This window comes from Grampus griseus (genome assembly GCF_964374135.1).
Source record: "Grampus griseus genome assembly, chromosome: 10".
Taxonomy (NCBI): Eukaryota; Metazoa; Chordata; class Mammalia; order Artiodactyla; family Delphinidae; genus Grampus; species Grampus griseus.
This window is the reverse complement of record NC_139004.1, coordinates 3,636,355-3,657,596: the sequence shown is the minus strand read 5'-3', so window position 1 is coordinate 3,657,596 and position 21,242 is coordinate 3,636,355. Positions and strand designations below refer to the sequence as shown.

Sequence of the window (21,242 nt, the reverse complement as noted above, 5' to 3'; positions counted from 1 at the left end):
AGATCCCACATGCCACGAAGCGGCTGGGCCCGTGAGCCATGGCCGCTGAGCCTGCGCGTCCGGGCCTGTGCTCCGTAACGGGAGAGGCCGCAACAGTGAGAGGCCCACGTACCGCTAAAGAAAACAAACAAACAAACAAAAAATTTATCTTCAGGGTAGAACTGTACCATTTATACAGGCATGGCCATTCTCACCACAACAGATAAATCTGAGTGAAATCTCGTTCTTCCTGCGATCAAATTGCTACCAGCATGTTTGCCAACACTATAAATCTGCCCATGTTGATTCTTAAAATGAAAAATACCAAGGGAAACACATAATCCTTTACTCCCTGCCATTCTTAGGAATAAGAAACAACAGACATCTTGACTAGGCAGAAGAAGCTGTCCTTCCCAGCAGGCTCTGGGTGGAGGGGTAGCCTCGCTATCGCCCACGTGTACTGGGTGGGTTACGTAACCATCCAGGGCTGATGGGCCTCACCTCTCCGTGGAAAACAAGATCTCGATTTTATGCTGTTAGTAATTCACAATTATTAGCAGTCATTTGGGGGGGGATCCAGATCACATGCCGCTCTCTCCATTCGTGAGCTCCTGTGCCACTTGAGACAACGGGGGGGCTGCGGTCTGGCTGGCCAAGCAGAGAGAATTCTGCCCTGCCCAGAGAGCAGGGCTCCAGGGCCCCGGGGACGGGGCAGGGGGGGCAGGAAGGCCAGCTTTGCCCGCCCAAGCTCCCTGCCTGCCTCCATGGCCTCAGGTGTTGTAGACACAGCACAGCAGTTCCTGCCCAAACCCCCTTCCAGCTGTGGGCAGCCGTCACTCGAAATGATCACAGAGGACTAAATCCAGATAGACCCAAGGAGCAGAAGGCTGAGTCAGGCTAAACCAGGGCCAAGGGGAAGAGAGCCAGGGGCATCGGCGACAGGAGCAGATGCAGGAGCTGCGCCTGGAGCTGACTGCGGCCCGCACAGGACGTCGTGGGCAGAGGACACATGGCAGCCACGAGGAAGCCACGGCAGAGGGATCTGCGTCTCTCTCCACCGTAACTCAGGGACTTCGCTGCTGCCAAAGCAAACCCGTTCAGTGTCAGGCTTTTCTGCAAGCGAAGCAGGGTTTGTAGAGCAGATCTGAGTGCAAGAGGCAGGAAACACTTCTACGTTAAGGGAGAGATTTGGAAGCCTTTAATAACATCACCATGCTCTTCAGTAGAAGAGCTACATCCCCCAATTTCCAGCCCTGGCTGAGACATCGACTCATGAGTTCTTTAGTTTTCTTGGACTCAGTTTCCCCCCAAAAGAAACAGGAATGAAAACCATATGCTTATTTCCACCTCTCAAATTCAGCTATCCAAGAATTCAATTCTGTTTATTTCAGGTCGTTAAATATTCATCAAGTCCAGGAACCAGGTGCTTCAAGGGATTAAAAAAGAAATAAATAAAACAAACACAGGCCCTGCTGTCAAGGAGCTCAGATCTAGAAGGTTAAAAAAATCCTCAAATCATACCAGAAGGTAAACTCTGGTAAATATCGCAGGAGAACGCGTCAACAGTCCACTCAACAAACAATTCTGTGGATCTGGAACGTGCAGGGCAACGTGTTAGACACAGAAGAAGATCTACAGATGTCGGCCAGCCCTGCCCCTGACGGTGCAGATGGTGCAGCAGGGACGGTGTCGGGTGGGGGGATGTTTCAGGGAGGGAGGAAGAGTCTCTGGTCCCTAAGTGTCCAGAGACAGGAGTCGAGCAGGCTGTGACGGCGTGGCCACTCCACAGCCCGCCCAGCGGGGGTGACACGGGCCAGCAGAGACAGAGACCCGGAGCTGTGAGCTGAGAGGACCGCACAGCACCCTGGTGACGGGGGCTTGCGCCCGCCTGCCCACTGCCAAGGGCACGGGTGGGTGGCTCGAGAGCTCGCTGGAAAAGCGGGCACCTGTAGTTTGTCCAGCAGCGAGTGGAGGATCCCTGAGCGTTTGCAGTGTCACAAGGGGAACTTAAAGCAGCAGCGGGAAGACTCAGGACCATCCCGTCCTCCCTGCTGGCCCTTCCTTCCGGCCTGTGAGAAGCGTCCCTTGGGCTGGGGGGTTGGCGCGGAGGGGGAGACCCAGCCAAAGCCGCATGGAGCCAGCTTTCCAGCTCGGCCGTCTCTCCAGGCCACACTCCCAAGCCACAGCCCTTTCGCCACACAGAACTGTGATAAGCCGGTGCTGACTCGATCTTAAATGCCCCCAGAACACGGGCTGCAGAGGGCGGGAAGGCTCACTTGTTTGCGCCCTGCCGTGGCCCGAGCACCCAGAAGAGTAGCAGTACGTAATAAGTATTTGTTAAATGAACAAACGAAGCTGAGACCGTGAACAGTCTTAAATGTCACCTTTAGTCTCTTCCTTTGACAGATGAGGAAACGGTGGCTTGGAGGTGTCCACGGCTTTCCCCGGAGCCAGGGAGCTAATCAGTGAGTTGGAAAACCACAACTACCCCGGGGTCTCCTGATGCTGGGTGTGAAGCTCTTGACGCTGTCCCACGTTACCCCTGGTTTTCTGCATTTTCAACGCCCTATAATTAAGAGCGAGGAAATCAGAAAGCAGCAGTTTACAGATCTCCGAAGAATTTTATTTTGAAAATGTTTAGAACCTCCACGACACAGATTATTAAGGTAACAAAAACCAGTAGGGAGCCGGCTAGGAGAAACGCCCTGATTTCAGGCCAGTGAAATGAAAGCAACACTCTCTCTGTGCTGTTACAGCGCCGCTGTTGAGCATTTCTGAGATTACCTCCATTACTTTGCTTTGAAACTGCTCAGGAAACTACAGCAGACATTACTCCTCTACCACTGTTACAGTCTGGCCTTCCCTGCTGGCTCCCCAGAGACCAGCACCTACCCAAGCTTCAAAAATCTTCCCTCGGCACTAAAAGTGTATATAGTTTGAAAGGCAACAAATAGAGGCTTGTGTCATCTTTGGAGTGGCTTTTTGGAATCTTCTGCAAAGATTTAAAATCAAAAAGCTGCCTGGGAACCATCTGCAGAGTAAGAAACAAATAACAAATAAGCAATAACCAAGACAGTTTTCAAAGAAGACCAGAGATGGGAACCTCCCAATGACACCACTGCTCCAAAATTAGTATTTGTGATCAACAGCTCCACGCCAGGCACTGCCAGAGGCTGGGAGACGCTAGGCCTCGTCCTCATGGTGCTTACAGTCTTGGGGAGAGGCTGGGTCAGAGACACAACACCATCAGTCCGTTGCCATGGTGACGCTCCCCCTAGGTATGCAGGTGCTTCAGGCGTGTCCTACAAGGTCCTCTGCTGGGCCAGACTGGTCTCAGCAGAAGCAAGGGCACGTGCAGGGTCTTGAGCACCAAGGAAGAACTTAGAGGCCTGGGTGGCAAGAACGCCAAGTGCCACAGGGACAGGCTTGGTGGGGCCCGAGGGGTGGCCAGGACCAGAGCCCAGCAGGTGCTGCCTGGAAGGTGTATCATGCAGCTGAGGGTTTGAACTTTACCCTCTGAGCACTGAGAATCCAAAGAGTATAAGGAGATTACAATGACAAAGACTTGACCGTGAAAAGATCATCCCTCAAAAGACAAGTGTTTGTTTTCAGAACAGTACAAACCACTTGAAATAAAAGAATGTAAACTAGGACAGAAGGATTGTTGGCGTAGCATTTAGGAGTGACAGCAGAAAAGCATGTCCAGGCATCCACAGAACGGAGGGCATACTTAGTAACCCCACATGGTACTGATTAAACTACCAGGCACACTTCTACGCCCAAAAAAAATTGGGGAACATGATGTTTCTAAAGACTGTACTAAAACTCAAAATGTATTGAAAGAATCAACTAGTGACTCAATTTCCAAGTCAGTGCATAAATGAAATAATAAAAACATGGAGGTTACCATAAACAATCATTCCTTCTTCTCAGACCTCCCTCGGTCCCTCCAGCGCACAATGGCCGGTCCATCTGTTGGATTCGCAGACACCCTCTAGTGTCTCAGCCCACTGCATGGAACACACTTTCCATGTGTTTACATCTAGACCACCCACCGGGACTGTGAGCTCCTTAAGGAATTCTTACACACTTGTACCACCCAGGGCACCTGGCCACATGCCCTGCACATGGGGGCTTGCAAGTGTGGACTGACTCATCAAGTGAGCAACCGGTAAAAGACAGAAAAGGGGATTTGGAAATAATCTGTGTATTTGAGTTAGAGAGATCTTTCACAATTAACTTCATTATATGTTAAGCAGAGCAAATTAAATCCTATCACACTAGTAGGGAAAGACTGAGGGATGTAAGAAAAGCACCATGGAATTCGATTGTGTTAAAGACGCCACGCCTCACAGATGACGGGGGATTTTCTCACAGCTCTCTGTGCCAAGAATATTGCGCTTTCCCTGAAAAAAATGGGCATGCTTTTGTCTTGCAGATACTATAGGCTGTGTTGATTAACTGTGTTTCCCTCTTTCCTTTCACCATTAGGCAGCTAGAGCCAAATTTATGCCTCCTTATAGCAATGAGATCAATGTGTATTTCTTTGTTGCAACCTTAGCCCAGCTTTGTCATTTTCCTATGCTTATCTTCCCTTTCCCTTTTCTCCCCCGGATTTTTGTTTTATTTAGATATATCTATATCTACAGAAGTCACTCTCTCCCAGCCTTTGTAGAACTGTGTTATGAATAAATCTAAATTATCAAATAATTAAGCAAAGGATGCTTTCGTGCCCTCACAATTTACTCTGCCTTAAGTAATAGAGGTTTCCAAACCAAGGCAGCTAACCCTTAGCTAAGCTGATTTTCAATCAAACCTACACAGAATTGCTTCCCCATCACCCCACAAAACATCTGGAGGGTGACATGGCCAGGTGCACATCTGGTGCCCGTCTTACTTCTCTCCTTCCCTCGGCTCCTTGACTCTGCACAACAGCCGTCTCCTCAGTGGCTCGCCGGCGCCTGTCAGCTCTGCTTCCTCGAGTCTCCAGAATCTATTTCCTCCCTGGAATTTCTACTGCCGCGGATGTAATTCACCCTCTCGCATCCTCCCTAGGCTACTGTGAGATGCTCCAGCCAACTCACCGCCTCCCATCTCTGCTCCACGCAATCTATCCTCTCCTAGGCTACTCCCATCTCTGCTCCATGCAATCTATCTTTCAGTCCAGAAGTGGAGGGTTTGTGCCTAAATCCATCCATCCATCCACGCATCTGATAAATACCTACAGGGCACCTACTAACGGCGAGGCATGTGTGAAGCACGGTGACAAAGAGATAAAGAAACAACAGCTCGGGAACAGTGTGGAGGCAGAGCAAGAAACCGACCGCAGCCCGGATGACGCCAAGCGCTAGGAACGCTGGTCAGAGCCCAAGCGGCGCTTTCCGGATTCCTGGGAGCAGGGGGTGTCTGAGGGCGAGAGGGGGGGCCGGTCACCCTGATCTCAGCACAATTTGTTTGGAAACCCACAGCGTCCCTATCCCCACCTGTGCCTCCTGATCTAGGCCCTGGTCTACCTTCCCGATCCTGCCCAGCTCTCGGTCCTACGCCTGCTCCTCAAGGACGCCAAGCAACCAGGCCCGTGGCCGGAGTCGAACTGTCCCCGTGCCAGCGCACCCACCTCCGCCCGCTGAAAACCCTGCTTAGCATTTCTTCAATACTCTGTAATACTGCAACCGCTAACAAGGACGAATTAACTGTGGTTCCTACCCTCAAGGAGGTTAGAGTCTTGCGAAGAAACTGGGAAGCTGAATAACCATCAGACAGATTCCAAATAGATTCTATATACAGTGGATTCCAAGGCAGAACTATTAATCAGGTACAGCATTATCCTTCACTTGGCTTCTCTTAATTCTCAGAAAAATCTAGCAGGAATAGTAGCTCATATTAGCCCAATACCATGCAGACAGATGTTGTCCACAGCCCCAAATACAGTCAGGGCTCCAGGGATAAAAAGTCTCCACTGGCTATTTCTCCATGGATTATAAAGGTAAACAGTGTGCTCAAAATCCCAAATTCTTATGATAGTTCAAGAACCATCATACTGACTTACTTGGGAATTAAATACCTGGAGACGGGAATAATTGAATTTTCATGAAACGTAATGCAATGTTTGTTCATTCTATGTAAACACATACAGATTGCAAGTAAGGCTAGATTAATTCCTTCAAAGCACACTGGATTTCCACAAACATAATGAAGCTGCCTGTGGTAATAAAGACTTAGAAGTCAACATTTGAAGACTTTTTCATTTATTGCACTATACATGAAGTGGCAGGATAAAAATGAGATGAAAGTACAGGACTTTTATATGTAAATTAACCTGAAAGTAACTTTTCTAGAAAATATACAAAAAGCTCAGAATGAAAGTAAACTCTGTACGCAGATCTAGGAACGAGCAGTGACCCAGAAAGCACTGACAGCGCCTCCAATCACATCGAAAAGATGACCTTACGGCCAGGGGAGCAAAACTCGTCCCACATTCTTCCTGGAGGGAAGGTAGGCAAACAAAGCAGTGAGGGGAGGATCTCAGCGACCATCACGGAGCATCTCTGAGAGTTTCCCCCAAGGGGAGGATCTCAGCGACCATCACGGAGCATCTCTGAGAGTTTCCCCCAAGGGGAGGATCTCAGCGACCATCACGGAGCATCTCTGAGAGTTTCCCCCAAGGGGAGGATCTCAGCGACCATCACGGAGAATCTCTGAGAGTTTCCCCAAAAGCACAGAAGTAATGAAACGGGTTGCACAAGAAGATCCCTGTAGTGACTGCACGGTAGGGGTGGACTGGAGATCCCGGATGCAAGGGGACCAGCTCAGGAAAAGGACGTCCCAGGAACCCAATGTGCTGACCTCTGAACAGACTTTTCCTCTTGCCTCTGCAGGAGTTGGCCCTACGCTCTGCAGGCCAAATCCGGACCCACTCCCTCTGTTTGTGCATGGCTCGCAGGCTAAGGATGAATGCTACTTTTTTTTTTTGTGTGTGTGGTACGCGGGCCTCTCACTGCTGTGGCCTCTCCCATTGTGGAGCACAGGCTCCGGACGCGCAGGCTCAGCGGCCATGGCTCACGGGCCCAGCCGCTCTGCGGCATGTGGGATCTTCCCAGACTGGGGCACGAACCCGTGTCCCCTGCATCGGCAGGCGGACTCTCAACCACTGCGCCACCGGGGAAGCCCGAATGCTACATTTTTAAATGGCTGAGAAGTATCGAAGGAAGAATACCGTATCGTGAGACATGAAAATTACACGAAATGTCCAGCATCCATTAAATAAAGCTTGACTGGAATGCGGCCACACGGGGTTGTTTACCTCTGTCTGCGGCTGTTCCCACACTGCGATGGCAGCATCCAGTCACCGCAACAGGGACCAGGCGGCCGGCCCAGCCTGCCGCGTTTCCCATCTGGTCCCTTGCAAAGCAGGTCTGCCGACTCCCGCTCCCTTCCACCCCGACTCTCACTGACTCTTCCCACCTCAGATTAGGGGGCTTTTCTGAAGACTCCCCGACCCAATGTGGCCAACTCGATGCCACCCCTGCTGATCCCCCATCACAGCCATATACCCCTCCGCAGGGTGGGCATCCTGCCACGTGGTCACTGCACACAGACCTGTGCACACGCCCCAGCTGACTGCCAGCTCCTCGAGGGCAGGGACCACGTCCGATTTCACATCTCCATCATTGCTGGGTACCAGGTACTCAGCAAATACCGAATGAGTGAATGAACGAATGATGAATGAATGAACGGAAACCTGAACCACACGAAAACCCTCCTCTTACGCCAATGAATAACTGTGAATTCAATAAATAAAGGAACCCCAGGGGATGTTTCTTCTTCTGAAACCTTATATTCCTTGGTCTTTCTCTTCTTTCTCTATGACGATTTCCTTACACTATCTTAATTTCATGACTTTTACCAACACTGATGACTCCAAAATCTCCTACAAAGCTCTCCTACACTTCCCAATCTTACATGTCCAACTGTCTCCTAGGTATTTACACCTGGTGTCTTACAGGCACTTCAGACCTAAGAGGTCCAAAGCTTGGCTGCACTTTCCACCCCCTTCTCTGTCTCCAACTCAGGAAATGGCATCAGAGTCATTGAGGCTAAACTCACATCACCCTCAGCACCTCCCTGGGCTCACCCTCACCCCCATCCAATCCACACACCAGATACAGCTGCTCCACCCCAGAAGCATCACCACTCCATCACCACTCCATCACCACTGCTGAGATTCAGGCCATCATTTTCTCATCTGGATTCTATCAGCTTCTATCTTGCCTTCCTATCACCAATTCTTCACTGTTCTGGAATTCTTTTACAGAAAAACTAAACTAAACCTGATCACACTGTTTCCCTACTTAAAAATCTCTGCAGGGAAAAAAGTGAGCAGAAAATATGAGGGTTGTTCATAGCAAAGGACATAAAAATGTCTCTTAAACACATTTTTAAAAAACACAAATTAAAAGAAAAACAAAAATAATTTTAAAATAATAAAAGAAAATACATTCAAAATGACTTCTAGATACAGTTTTTGTCTGTCAGGTTAGCAAAGGTCCCAACGCTAGATCACAGACACGTGGCAGGGCGTGAGGGAAACGCTCTCACACATCACAGGTGGGGATGGCAACAGGCGGCCTGACCCCATCAGGGCTTCTTCATAGGTACAGTGTCTATACAAGGTATAAATGTACGTACTCTGCGACCTAAGTCCACTTTTAGAAACGAATCCCATAGAGAGACCTGCACATGAAATGTGACATGTACACAGCTATTCACTGAAACATTGTTGTTAATAGTAAAAGACTGGAAACAACACAAAATGCCTATCAGCTCAGGACTCATTAGATACATTATGGTTCATACACGTGATGCACAACCAGGCAGCTGTGAACACGAGTGAGTGTATGCTCTCCAACGTACAAAGGCCTCTAGAAGTGCACTGAAGTGAGGAAAAAAAAGATGTACAATAATCTAGTAGAGTATACCACTTTTACGAAGAAGAAAGAAAAGGAACTTGTATTTGTATTTGCATTAAAAACTGGAAGGATCTGGGGATTCCCTGGCGGTCCAGTGGTTAGGACTCAGCGCTCTCACTGCCGAGGGCCCAGGGTTCAGTGCCTGGTCACGGAATTAAGATCCCACAAGCCGCGCGGCGCGGCCAAAAAAAGAAAAAGAAAACACAGCAAAAGCAAAATCAGTGAAAGGAGAGTACACATACACACACAGACACGCATACCCGTGGATCAGTCACTTAGCAATGGATTCACAGCGTAAATGCACAGCCGTCTTCTCTGCCCTCCATCCCTCACCCTCCCAGAGAAGTCCCGCTGGCTGCGGTGACCACAGTAGGAAGCCCGCGCTCCTTAGCTTTGTAAGCAAAGCCCATCACCCTCCAGGCCCCTCTGGACCCACGCCCACACCTTCTACCCCGATCACACGGAAATTCTGTCCTCAGGCATTCGTTCCACATCTTTCAGAAGCCCTTTGACCTGCTGCGCCCTCTGCCTAGAAGGTCCTATCCCTTCCCTTGCCCCGGCAGAGTCCTAGGCGTCCTTCAACATCAAAGTCAGACGACAGCTCTGCGGGGTCGGTCTCCTGGGACGGCCTCCCCGACAGCACCGGCTGCTGAGGCCCGTGCCCCCAGCCTGTTAACCTACCTGGTTCTGGGCCCTGTGTGTGACTGGACCCCTCATTAGACCATCAGCTCCTCGGAGGCAGGAGCTCTGCCTTATTCATCTTCACTTGCCCGGCACCTATCTTTCCAACAAATGCTCCCAGCCTCCCTCGCCCTCCCCTCAATAAACAAGTGAGAATGTTTTGCCCTCCACGGTAACAGGCGCCTTCACCTAACGAGCTGCCCTTGTCTGAATAAGGTCCTGAAAGCAGACACAGCATTAGCAGTCAGGAGGGGTCCGTGCCCTCGATCATGCCTGCCAGGCACACCTGCAACCGCCTCATCAAACGATTCCAGCTCCTCCTGTGCAAGACGAGGGTATCAGACTACATGTGCGGTCTGCATCCTTTTCAAGCCACAGAACACCGTGAGGGTCCGATAAGAACTACAATTACTCTCCTTCCAGAACCCCCGCCTCCCAAATGCCCCTACACAAACAGATGCAAGACCTGACACGTAATTTCAGGAGATTCACAGAGTGAATGACATCTGAAGTCGCTTCCAACTTTAACACTCTCCGAAGGATGGAAGGGTTAGAGTGAGGGGAGAAAGGATCTAACACTTTCTGATCATTTACTGAGCACCAGACCCTCGGCTAAGCACATTACATGCATTAATTCATTTATTCTCCATCCCAGACCAGTGAGGTGCACATTATTATTCTCCTTTTATAGATTAGGAGCTGGGATGCAGGGACGTTAAGTGGTAAATGGATTGTCAGTGAAGGTGTACCTTTCTGGCTTAAAGCTCCCAGTACTTTCTGTAGGGACATTCACATCCTCCCCGCGGTGGTCAAGGGAGCCGGTCAGCCATAGCCAGTAAGCACCAGAGGAGCGAGTCTGGTCTGCCCCCCAGCTGCTCCCCACGTCGCTACTCCAGGCACCGCCAAGATAGGACACAGAAGGTAAGTGCAACAAACAAGAAGCTCCAACGCCCAGGCCCCTCCACAGCTGGCAGGGAAATAAACAACCAGCCACGGACAAGGAGGAATGGCTTTGATTAAGGGAACCAGTGAAAGAGTCCCAAGCCCAAAGAAAGGCAGCAGCGCAAAGACCTTTTCAGGTCTGGTCCCTGAGAGCCACACAACCGAGGCAGACCCCTTGTCAGCCTCGCCGCGAGGCAGACACGCTTGGGCTCAGAGAGGACCCGGGGGGGCCCGTCCAAGGAGGCCCAGAGCCACAGTCCAGAGCAGGCGAGAGTCAGCCTCACCACGTGCATCTCACCCAGGAGGGAATCCAGGCTGCGGAGGGCTGGGAGCCTACGCCATCCAGAAATGCTCTCTTTGAAACAGGAATAAAATGGTACTTCTTCACCCTCGGAGGCGGTCTGCCTCCTCTTAAAAAAAAGCCTGCCTGATGAGAAAGGAGTTGTGCTGGTTACTTAGGTAACTGAAGGTACAGAGGGCGCAGGGCTTGTGGACTCCCCTGGGTCTCTGGAGGGCGTACGGTGGGCCCCAGCTAAGCCCGGGAGAACTGCACCCAGATCCCTCTGCCCCCGAGTGCGTGCCCCCTTCATGACGCTGAGGACGAGGCCCCAGGCGCACGGAGCCTGGCGGGAGCTCCCAGACCCACTCCGCCCGGCCCCTCCCTCCTCCAGGGCCTCCTCACACTCAGTCTAGGCTGCTCACCTGGTCTCCTGCCTTTGAACTTGCATTTGTTCGACTCACCCTCAACAGTGATGCAATCCCCCAATCGCGTGCTACTACCTGAAGGGTGAGGTTTAAGGTCTTTATGTTGCCGCCCATGCCCTTCCAGACCTGATGGCTACGGAGGAGCTTAGCAGCCTCCTCTACCTGATTCCCAGGTTTTCCCCGAGCTCGTACCAGTCGGTCTTTCCAGAACATGCAGTGCCGCCTCCCACTCTGTGTGTCCTGCACAAGCCACGCTCTTTGCCGGGAAAGACCCCTCTTCACCCGTCACAAAACCTGCTCCCCTTCACCGCTCGGGTCAAGCCCTACGACCCCGGTGGAAAGATCCCTCTTTACCCGTCACAAAACCTGCTCCCCTTCACCGTTCGGGTCAAGCCCTACGACCCCGGTGAAGCGCTGCCCATCTCTCGAGGAACCAACAACTCCTCCTCCAACTGTCATCAGAGCCTCACGGACACAGCACACGACCTGCCGTCCCCAACACTGGACCGTGAGCCCCTCAAAGGCAGAAACGACCTGTGTATCTGCAGCACTTCGCGTGGCGCCTGCCAGGCAGGTACTTCATAAACGTCTGTTGAAGGAATGGACGGAGACGGGAAAGGCTGATTTAATAAATGGACGCATCAAACAGTGGATTTGGAGAGCTTTTCCTTCCTAATGCCTTCAAAGCCCACAAACCCTCAATTTCCAGGACTCTGTAGACAAATAGCCTAAAATATCAAATAAATGTTCTAAATTACGTATACTGATACCAGCCACTTCCCTTTACGTTGAAGGCACTCCTCAAGGTAACATTTAAGCATATCTCACTAGGCTTCATCATTTACTGCCCCAAACTACACTTCTATTAGCCTCCCAGTTCACCAGCAACCCCAGCAGCCAACAGACGAGCCTTTCCCCAGGTGTCCTTCTCGGGATGTGCTCCACAAAAGGGACCCTTTCACAGAGTGATTCCGTGTCCTGTGACTCTGGGAAATCTGCTCGCTCGCCCCAACTCAGAGATAGAGAGAGACGTGCAGGACCTTTCCAACTCACTATTTTCCACACTTAGTTGAATATCAAATCTTCTCTTTCCTTTGAAAATCCTAATAATACCCAGTGTTCTATGTCACACACTTTGAGAAATGCTACCCTTGGCCAGTTCCTGACTTATGTCCATTAAAAAACACAATCTGAAAATCTGGCCTAACTTTTGTCTAATGACATCACTTCATTTTATCCACGGACATAACAACACGGCCGTTTCATGAAGACATTGCTTCCAGCCTAAAATGCAGAAACGAATCTTGAAAAAAATAACTTAGCAGATTGTGTTTATCCCCACGGTACCATAAATAATTCCTAAACTTCTAAACTGCCTCTTTGCAAGGGAGAAAATAAAACTGAACCACTGAGTAGCACATCACTACCTGCCTTCAAAGCTGCAGTGATCCCATGAAGCAAGAGTTTCATAAATAGTTTAAATAAAATTCAATTATATGAACATCCTTTTTTATCTTTTTATTAGTCTCGGAGAGTTTCTTTAAGGGGTGTGGCGAAGAAACCTGATTAACCAACCATAGATACCAAAGTCAGGCTGCTATGCAATTTTCCATGTGGGGCTATAAAACAACCCAAAATCCCCTGAAGGCTGTATTAATACTACACATCTCTGGCTTGCTTAAGAGGCCAAATCATGGGATCCGAGAGCTAAAAGGAAATCTGGATGTTATATCATCTAAGACCCTTATCTTATAGATGAAGAAACTGAGACCCTCGGGACTTGCCCAAGATCTCCAGCACAGTGCATGGCAGGGCCTGGCTGTAGGCAGATCTTCACTCCGAGGGCCCCCCGGATCTTCTTCCTGTTACCTTAGGAGCTGCACTGAGCAGCTAAGCACAGACAGGCCAAGGGTTAGCCTGGGAAACTAGGGTATTTCCCTCCACATTTACTGTTTAGATGAGCCTGGAGAAAGAATAGTACACATTGGGACAAGGAAATGGGGGTCCACCACTCATGTGCTCATCATTCATTTAATAATATATATATAGAGTGCTGACTGTGTGCTAGGCATTGTTCTAGGAACTGGGAATACAACAGTGGTCAAAACCAAAAAAGTCGGGCTTCCCTGGTGGCACAGTGGTTGAGAGTCCGCCTGCCGATGCAGGGGACACGGGTTCGTGCCCCGGTCCGGGAAGATCCCACATGCCGCGGAGCGGCTGGGCCCGTGAGCCATGGCCGCTGAGCCTGCGCGTCCGGAGCCTGTGCTCCACAACGAGAGAGGCCACAACAGTGAGAGGCCCGCGTACCGCAAAAAAAAACCCAAAAAAGTCCCTGTTCTCATGAAGCTTACATTCTAGTGATTCCAGAGTTTTCTACCTGAGACTGATTAAAGACAGACACCTGGAACTAAACCTTTAAACAGGTTATAGTGAGAACATGTTTGCACACACACACACATGATCTTCCATATGTCAGAAGCATGTCCAAAAACTCCCACAAGGAGGACTTCCCAGATAAATCCCATCCCCAATCCCTGTCTGATTTAGGAAACAGTCACCACACACACCAAAATACTGGGAATCTATTTCAGTGGCTTCTCTAGGGAGGGAAGCAGAAAAAGTCAAACTCTTTTTCAATCATCCTTCTCACTACGCTAGAAAGGGAGATGGTGAGGAAAAGCATGAAGGAATAAGTGAATTCCGTGTAACGGTATTGGAGGAGGGACGCTTAAACACACCGGGAGCCCCAGGTGAGCTGAGGAAGAATATGCAAAACGGCCACAATGTACATCTTGCCAGCCAGCTACTGTGGATGGACAGACCACCACAAACATCAACAAGCACACAGCTGTGGGCCAGGGCTTCAGCTGGTCCAGACTGGGCTGGCCTCAGGGCTCCAGGGTTGGTTCAGGTCCAGTCCGCCTGCTTCTCACTGTTCGAGAACCAGCAGGCTGTGCATGTTCATCTCATAACAAAGGCAGAAGCAAAAGAGGGCAAAAGCGCTGCCAAGGGCTTCCGAGCCGTTGTTCCTTCATCTGCTGACATCCCTTCAGCCGAAGCGGTCAGGGCAGAGGGGAGGGTCCTCTTCCCACAGTGCAAAGTGCTTCACAGTCAGGGGTCTGCTGATATCCCTTCAGCCGAAGCGGTCAGGGCAGAGGGGAGGGTCCTCTTCCCACAGTGCAACGTGCTTCACAGTCAGCGGGCAAAGTGCATGGATACGGCGGCGGGGGGGGGGGGGTGGCGTGGGAATAGTAACAGAGTCTGATGAAAGACATGACCATTTGCAACGATCCAAACTTGCCAAATGTCCACTTCTGTCTAACCTGAACCTTCTATTCGGAAGCTCACAAACTAGTTCAACAGCTTCAAAATGTCAAAAGCTAAGAGCTAATATTTGGATTGTATTATTATTGTTGTTGTTGTTATTATTATTATTATTACTAGGGTTACTGCTTCAGGAATGAGGAGATGATAGGAAAAAGGAAAACAGTTGAAAATGGAAAATTAAGTCCACATTGATGGGGGAAGGACAATTGCTTTATATCAGCTAAATATCCAAGACCTTAGACAATGAAAGTAAGACACGGGACAGAATCTCTGCTTTCCAGAAGTCTCCCATGTATAGGAATGATGCCACAGACAGTACGTAACACATAGTACAGCTATCAAAACATCAGAAATATGTACAGGTACCGCAGCTTGAAGCAAGTTACCAAAATCTTTGCTCTTATTACAGTAGCAGAAATACTGGAGGGGATGGCATGGCTTCTAAGCAGGATCAGAAAGAACTACAAAATATACGAGGAGACAAATCCAATTCTGTACAAACAGTATAACTGAGTCCCCACGCAAGCTCCATGTTGCCTTTCCCAGTCAAACAAGAGCATCCCAGAGTCTGCCTTCCCAGCCCCAGGAACTGCCACAGAGGGTGGGACCAGACTCAACAGAACATTAGGAGAGAGAGGGGAGACGTTTGAAAGTCATTAAATATGCAGAATCGCCACGCTGAAAATATGAATGATACAGCAGTCACATCAGAGACTTGAGCCACTAGAGGCAAGCACGACAAGCAGAAGGGTTATCTTTACAGAACTTGTCAACTTACACCCACTCGCATTCCCTGACAAAGTGACTTTTTGGGAGAACGATGTTATATAAAGAAACCTAAAGCTACTCAAGTAAGAAATATAGACATTCCATTCATGAAAGAGCAACTTAAAGAAGAAAAGCCACAAACCTGGAGAATACGATTTTAATATATAAAAATGACAAAAGATTAGTGTTCAAAATAGATGATGAATTCCTACCAATCAATTAAAAAAAGACAGAGATAGGCTTCCCTGGTGGCGCAGTGGTTACGAATCCGCCTGCCAAGCAGGGGACACAGCTTCGAGACCTGGTTCGGGAAGATCCCACGTGCTGCGGAGCAACTAAGCCCGTGAGCCACAACTGCTGAGCCTGAGCTCTAGAGCCCAAGAGCCACAACTACTGAAGCCCGCGCACCTAGAGCCCGTGCTCCACAGCAAGAGAAGCCACCGCAATGAGAAGCCCACGCACCACAACGAAGAGTAGCCCCCGCTCGCCGCAACTAGAGGAAGGCCGCGCGCAGCAACGGAGATCCAGCTCAGCCAAAAGTAAATAAATTAATGAATTAACTAATTTAAAAAAAGAAAGACAAGGAGAAAAATGAGCCCTACCCCAAAATGAGCAAAAGAAAAGCTGCATGTGTCAAGTAAATTTATAAAAAATGTGATCAACCTCAACAGCAATCAGCTAAATGTAAACGAAACCTCAGCAACAGGCTACTCTAAACTCACCAAAGAGACGGACCAAAGTCAGGCATCCGTGGAGAGGATGTGGGGCAGCAAGAACGTCCATGCAAAGGCTCAAGGCAGAGCGAACTGGCCCAGCTGCCTTGGGAAACAGCCTGGTGACACCAACAAAGCTGCAGCTGCCCTGAAGTGCAGCAACTCCACAGCCAAATAAAATACGCCTCAGAGACACTCACACTCCTGTACGTACAAGACGCACAAAAGTGTGCACGAGGAGCATTTGTTAGCAGCGAACAAAAAAGGGGGAAACGGCAAAGTGTCCATTAAAGAATGGATGAGTAAACTGCAGCATATTCACCCAGTAGAATTTAAGCAGTGAAAAATGAACGAACTAAAACTCTACACATGACAACAGAGATGAACTTCATAGCACTGCATGGAAAACCAAAGTCATGAGAGGATGGGCAGCATGATTCCATTTGTTAAAGCATAAAAGCTGGTGAAAGTTAGCTCGTTTTACAATATGCATAGAAAAACTATAATGAAAATCAAGGTAACAACACAAAATTCAGAACAGTGATTGCTCACAGGAGTGGGCGGAAGGGAAGGTACTAACAGGGAGGGACACAGGGGACTTCAACTGTATCATGTCCTACCTCTTCAGCTGGGTGGGGGACACTGGACTGATCTATATGGTAAAGGACTGGAAGACAGACAGAGACAGAGACGGGCATATAAAGTATCAGCATGAAGTATTCCAATGAAGAAAAATTTTAAGGAAAAAAATTATTTTTTAATTAGGGAGACTTAAGCATGTTATGGCCAAGAGTAAAGAATGAATACAGGAAGAACAAAGTTGGACTAACACTTCCCAATTTCAAAACTTACTACAAAGCTACAGGAATCAAAACAGTGTGGACATGAGGACAGGAACGTAGAACAATGGAATAAAATTGAGTCCAGATATAAACCCAAACATGGTTTTCGACAGAGGTGCCAAGATCATTCAGTGGCTCCATCAGTTAGACCTCCAGTGGTCTAACTGATGGACAGAGCTCCCTCTTCGCATATCCCAAAGCCTGATCTCACGAATGGCACGTAAGCTCACGCTCTAATTACACAGCCTCATCTTCCCTGCCTCACTCCAAGTTTTACAGGGAGAAGTCACATCTTACCATTTGTTGTATCTTCCTCTTTGTCTAGCACAGTGCCTTACGCAGACAAGATGCTAAGTGTAGGAGTGGCATGTCTGCTTGTATACAGCACAATGCTTGTACAGTCTTGGTCTGTGCCATCTGGAAGTTCACCAACTTAGATCAGTAACACTGAGCGATATAAGTGTGTGTAGAGGCTGTAGAGACTTCTATCAAAGAGGGATAGACTGCAAATAGATTTATTCTTAGATAGGAAAAGCAGCATTAGGTATAACAACTGGGCGTCCAAGCAAAGACAAAGTACACAAGCCCTTACAAACAGGAACTGAACTTCTTCTAGGGTGCATGCTTCATGTGTGCCTATCACCAGTATTCCACCCTGAGTGCAACCAGGACGAGGGCTTGGCACACTCCTCCCCAGTCCCTCCCCTCCCCACTCTGCCCACCGTGCCTCTGTTACTAATATGGACCACGTGGCACCCTAATCATTCATGTTTACATCTCTGTGCACTGCGCTGGTCTCAAAGGCAAGGACAATGCTTATTTGCTTTTCTATAGCCTTAGAAGTAATTCAAGAAATATTTGACAAACGAACAAAAGAATGATTATTTAAAACTAGAAACTGTTCACGTACGTATTTACAAGGTTTTCCCCAAAGAGTCAAGTTTTAAATTTTAATCAAGAGGTAAAGAAGGCAATTCCGCTTTTAAAGTTATTTTCCACTGTGGAGACTTTTCTGCTTCCTGGCCCAGGTATAATTTTCTAAATTTCACAGGGGCTCAATAGATGGTAAATTCCTTCCAGGCATGATGACAGCCCGTAGTCACCTGGTGATGGTTTCAGATGTTCCTGCTCTGTATTCTACCTGCAAAGACAGCAGCCTGAGTCAGCCCAATGGGAAAAAAGTGTGTCGTATTTGGAGACGTGACTCACTACTGTCCTCAAGGGAAAAACAATCAGATCATCATGACAGCAGTCGCCACCCAGGTCACAACTACCAAATCTAAGCAGTCAGAAAGCAACGGAGGGAATTCCCTGGTGGCGCAGTGGTTAAGAATCCGCCTGCCAATGCAGGGGACACAGGTTCGATCCCTGGTCCAGGAAGCTCCCACATGCCGCAGAGCAACTAAGCCCATGTGCCACAACTACCGAGCTCGTATGCCACAAGTACTGAAGCCCGCATGCCTAGAGCCCATGCTCTGAAACAAGGGAAGCCACCGCAATGAGAAGCCCATGCACTGCAATAGAGTAGCCCCCGCTCGCCGCAACTAGAGAAAGCCCGCGTGCAGCAGCGAAGACCCAACGCAGCCAAAATAAATAAATAAATAACTTTATTAAAAAAAAAAAGAAAGAAAGCAATGGTGAAGGCACTAGAGCTTAAAGAAGAAGAAATAAAATTCTCTAAGCTATCCGGAACAGCCTTATCTTATTCTGTGCACAAAAACACACGCATGCCATAGTCAACTTAAATGTGTAATAAAGTGTTTTCAATGCCTGTTCAAATTAGGAATCTAATCTCATGCTTTTAATTAAATGCACTCGATCACAGAGATAATACACGGGGGATAAGCCCCTCTGCAGGAGTAACGAATAACTACACAACAGAGTTTTGTTTGCTTTTGTTTCATTTGGTTCCAGCTCTTCATTCTACGTTAGGCAGAATCATTTATTTGAAAGGAATTTCTAGCCACTTCAAAATCATGCAATTTACTGTTCAGGTAGCAGAACACAGTAGTTGATTATGGTCGGAAAGATCTGGGCAAGCGACGCTGCCAGCCATTCGAGCATGATCACCTTTCTGAGGCTCTGTAAGATGGGGTTAGTAACAGCATCCACCCAGAGCCCTGTTGTTAAGGTTAAATGAAAGAAAGCCTCTAGGGCATTTAGTGAGAGGCTGGCACACGTCTGCTATTATCACTGCCCCATCAGCCTCTCGGTTGTCATTTCAGCATTTAGCTGAACCTCTGAAGGGCCATAAAGATGGAGAGTTGTAACCATCAATTTTAGCATTTCTTGGAAGTTCTATTTTCAAAGGCAGGGGAGGGGAGGAGAGGGGAGGGAAAAAATACAGGAGGAAAGACAGCAAGAATGGCAAACTGAACAGAGGCATAAAGTGCCCGGAGCCAGGCTTCCGCCACACCGTAGGAACTCAGAAAACAGAAAGTTAGCTCCACTTGCAAATGCTGTCTGTGGTTAGTGACTGCCAGGCACACAGTGTAAGCATTTTAACTACAGACGTCAAAACACATTCGAGTCTGAGAACACGGAGAAGAACTCTGTCATAATAACTTCAACTTCAAATAGCAAAGCCCACACAGAAATTCTTTTATAAAATCATTTCTTCTTCCTTTTCTTTAGTCTCTCTCTCTCTTGCAAGGTATTTAACTTAAATTTTATGTGTACCATTTCCCAACAAACGAAAGCACATCCCACCACCACGGTGAATCTCTCAGACACGTTTGCATCTTAGGTGTCTTCTTTTTTTTTCACTTTGCCATTTCCTCCAAGAATCACCTGACATGGCTGATCTAACTGCAGAACAGCAGTCTCATTAATGTGCAATAATGACTTGGAAACCTGTTTCAGAGACTGTATTCAGCCAATTACTGTGTGAATAAACCTCATAAAAACCCATCCAGGATACTGGAAACATACAAGGAAGCACGATTCCAAGCGGCAACTCATATATGACTCACCCTCCCCCCCCGAAGCAAAACAAACAAAAACACCACAGAAAACAAACAAACAAAACAAAACACCACAGAAGTATTTGAAGTTAGTTCCTACTCAAGAAGAGATTAAAGCTTACATATTTGCTCCCAGTATTTTGTGTTTTCTATTAAAATACATATACATCTCTTTTATTTTCCTGTTTCCTACCACTCTCAATTTTCTTTCTTCCTCTAAAATCATTCACTCAATCCAGAATCATGGATACTAAAATGACCAGGATCAAAGACGTAACCTAGTTCCAACTGGCTAGAAATTGTTTCTATGACGTGCAGGACAGGCTCTGTTTAAATATTTTCGACTAAGGGGGCTCTCTGTTAATAAATGGCTCTCACCATTTGAAAACAATGTTTAATAACATCAGAGATTAATTTTTACTGAAACAATTTTACTACGCGCCAGACCCTGTGCTAAGCACGTCACGTGCATCACCTCCACTAACCCTCATGAAGAAACTTTGAGGGCGGTATCGCTGTGCTCATTTGACTATGAGAGAACCGAGACTGGCGAGGTTAAGCAACCTGCCTGAAGACACACAGCTGTCAACTGACAGAACACGTGCTGCTTCAGACACGCAAGCCCAGGCCTCCCAACTTTTACTCACAGGCCCTCGTTTGCGACCTCTCTGCTTGCTCTTCTCCAGGACAGACCTTCAAATACTGGAAAACCACCCAAGGAGCACGTGGTGCTGTGCTGGGCCAGCTCTCCCGCAAGCATTGCTTGGCCGAGTGGAGAGGAATCTGTGAGCTGGCTGGTCCGGGCTCCTGGGGAAGAGGGGGCGGGGAGGCCAGGCCCCAGGTCTCCCAGCCCAGGCAGCACCAGCTCCTGCGTTCACGGCCGCCCCATCTCCCGTCTCCCTCCAGCCGCGTTCTCTAAGGCCACGACCTTACCCATGGTCCATCACAGCTCTGAGTCACCAGAAGGGACGGCTCCCCTCCGGTCTATGGTGGGAGGCCCGTGACCAGCCCTGAATCAGAGCCACCACCCTCCCAGACCACAGAGCGCATGTCCTTCTCCAGGAGGGAGGAGCGGGGGCAGTGGGGAGCCGGCTCATGGGGTCCCCTCTGCCTGCTGCTCAGGCAGTGACCCCTCCCCACACGCCCAGTCTCAGCCAGCTTCCCATGGAGGATGTACACTCTGAACAAGTATTTTTAAATTTAAATTCAGATAGTGACTTAAAAAAAAAACCTCAGAGCTCTGAAATTAAGTTTAGAGATAATCTTTTTTTTTTGGCTGCACTGCACGGCTTGTGGGATCCTACTTCCTGGACCAAAGGATCGAACCCGGGCCCTCGGCAGCATGGAGTCCTC

At 48.7% G+C, this 21,242-nt stretch overlaps 1 protein-coding gene across 1 annotated transcript in view; it reads right to left on the bottom strand.

Moving 5' to 3' along the window:
• The window catches only part of FARS2 (phenylalanyl-tRNA synthetase 2, mitochondrial), a gene marked incomplete at its 5' end in the record, with an annotated part of 313,564 nt that overhangs the window by 250,572 nt on the left and 41,750 nt on the right, over positions 1-21,242 (bottom strand). The window lies entirely within an intron of this gene.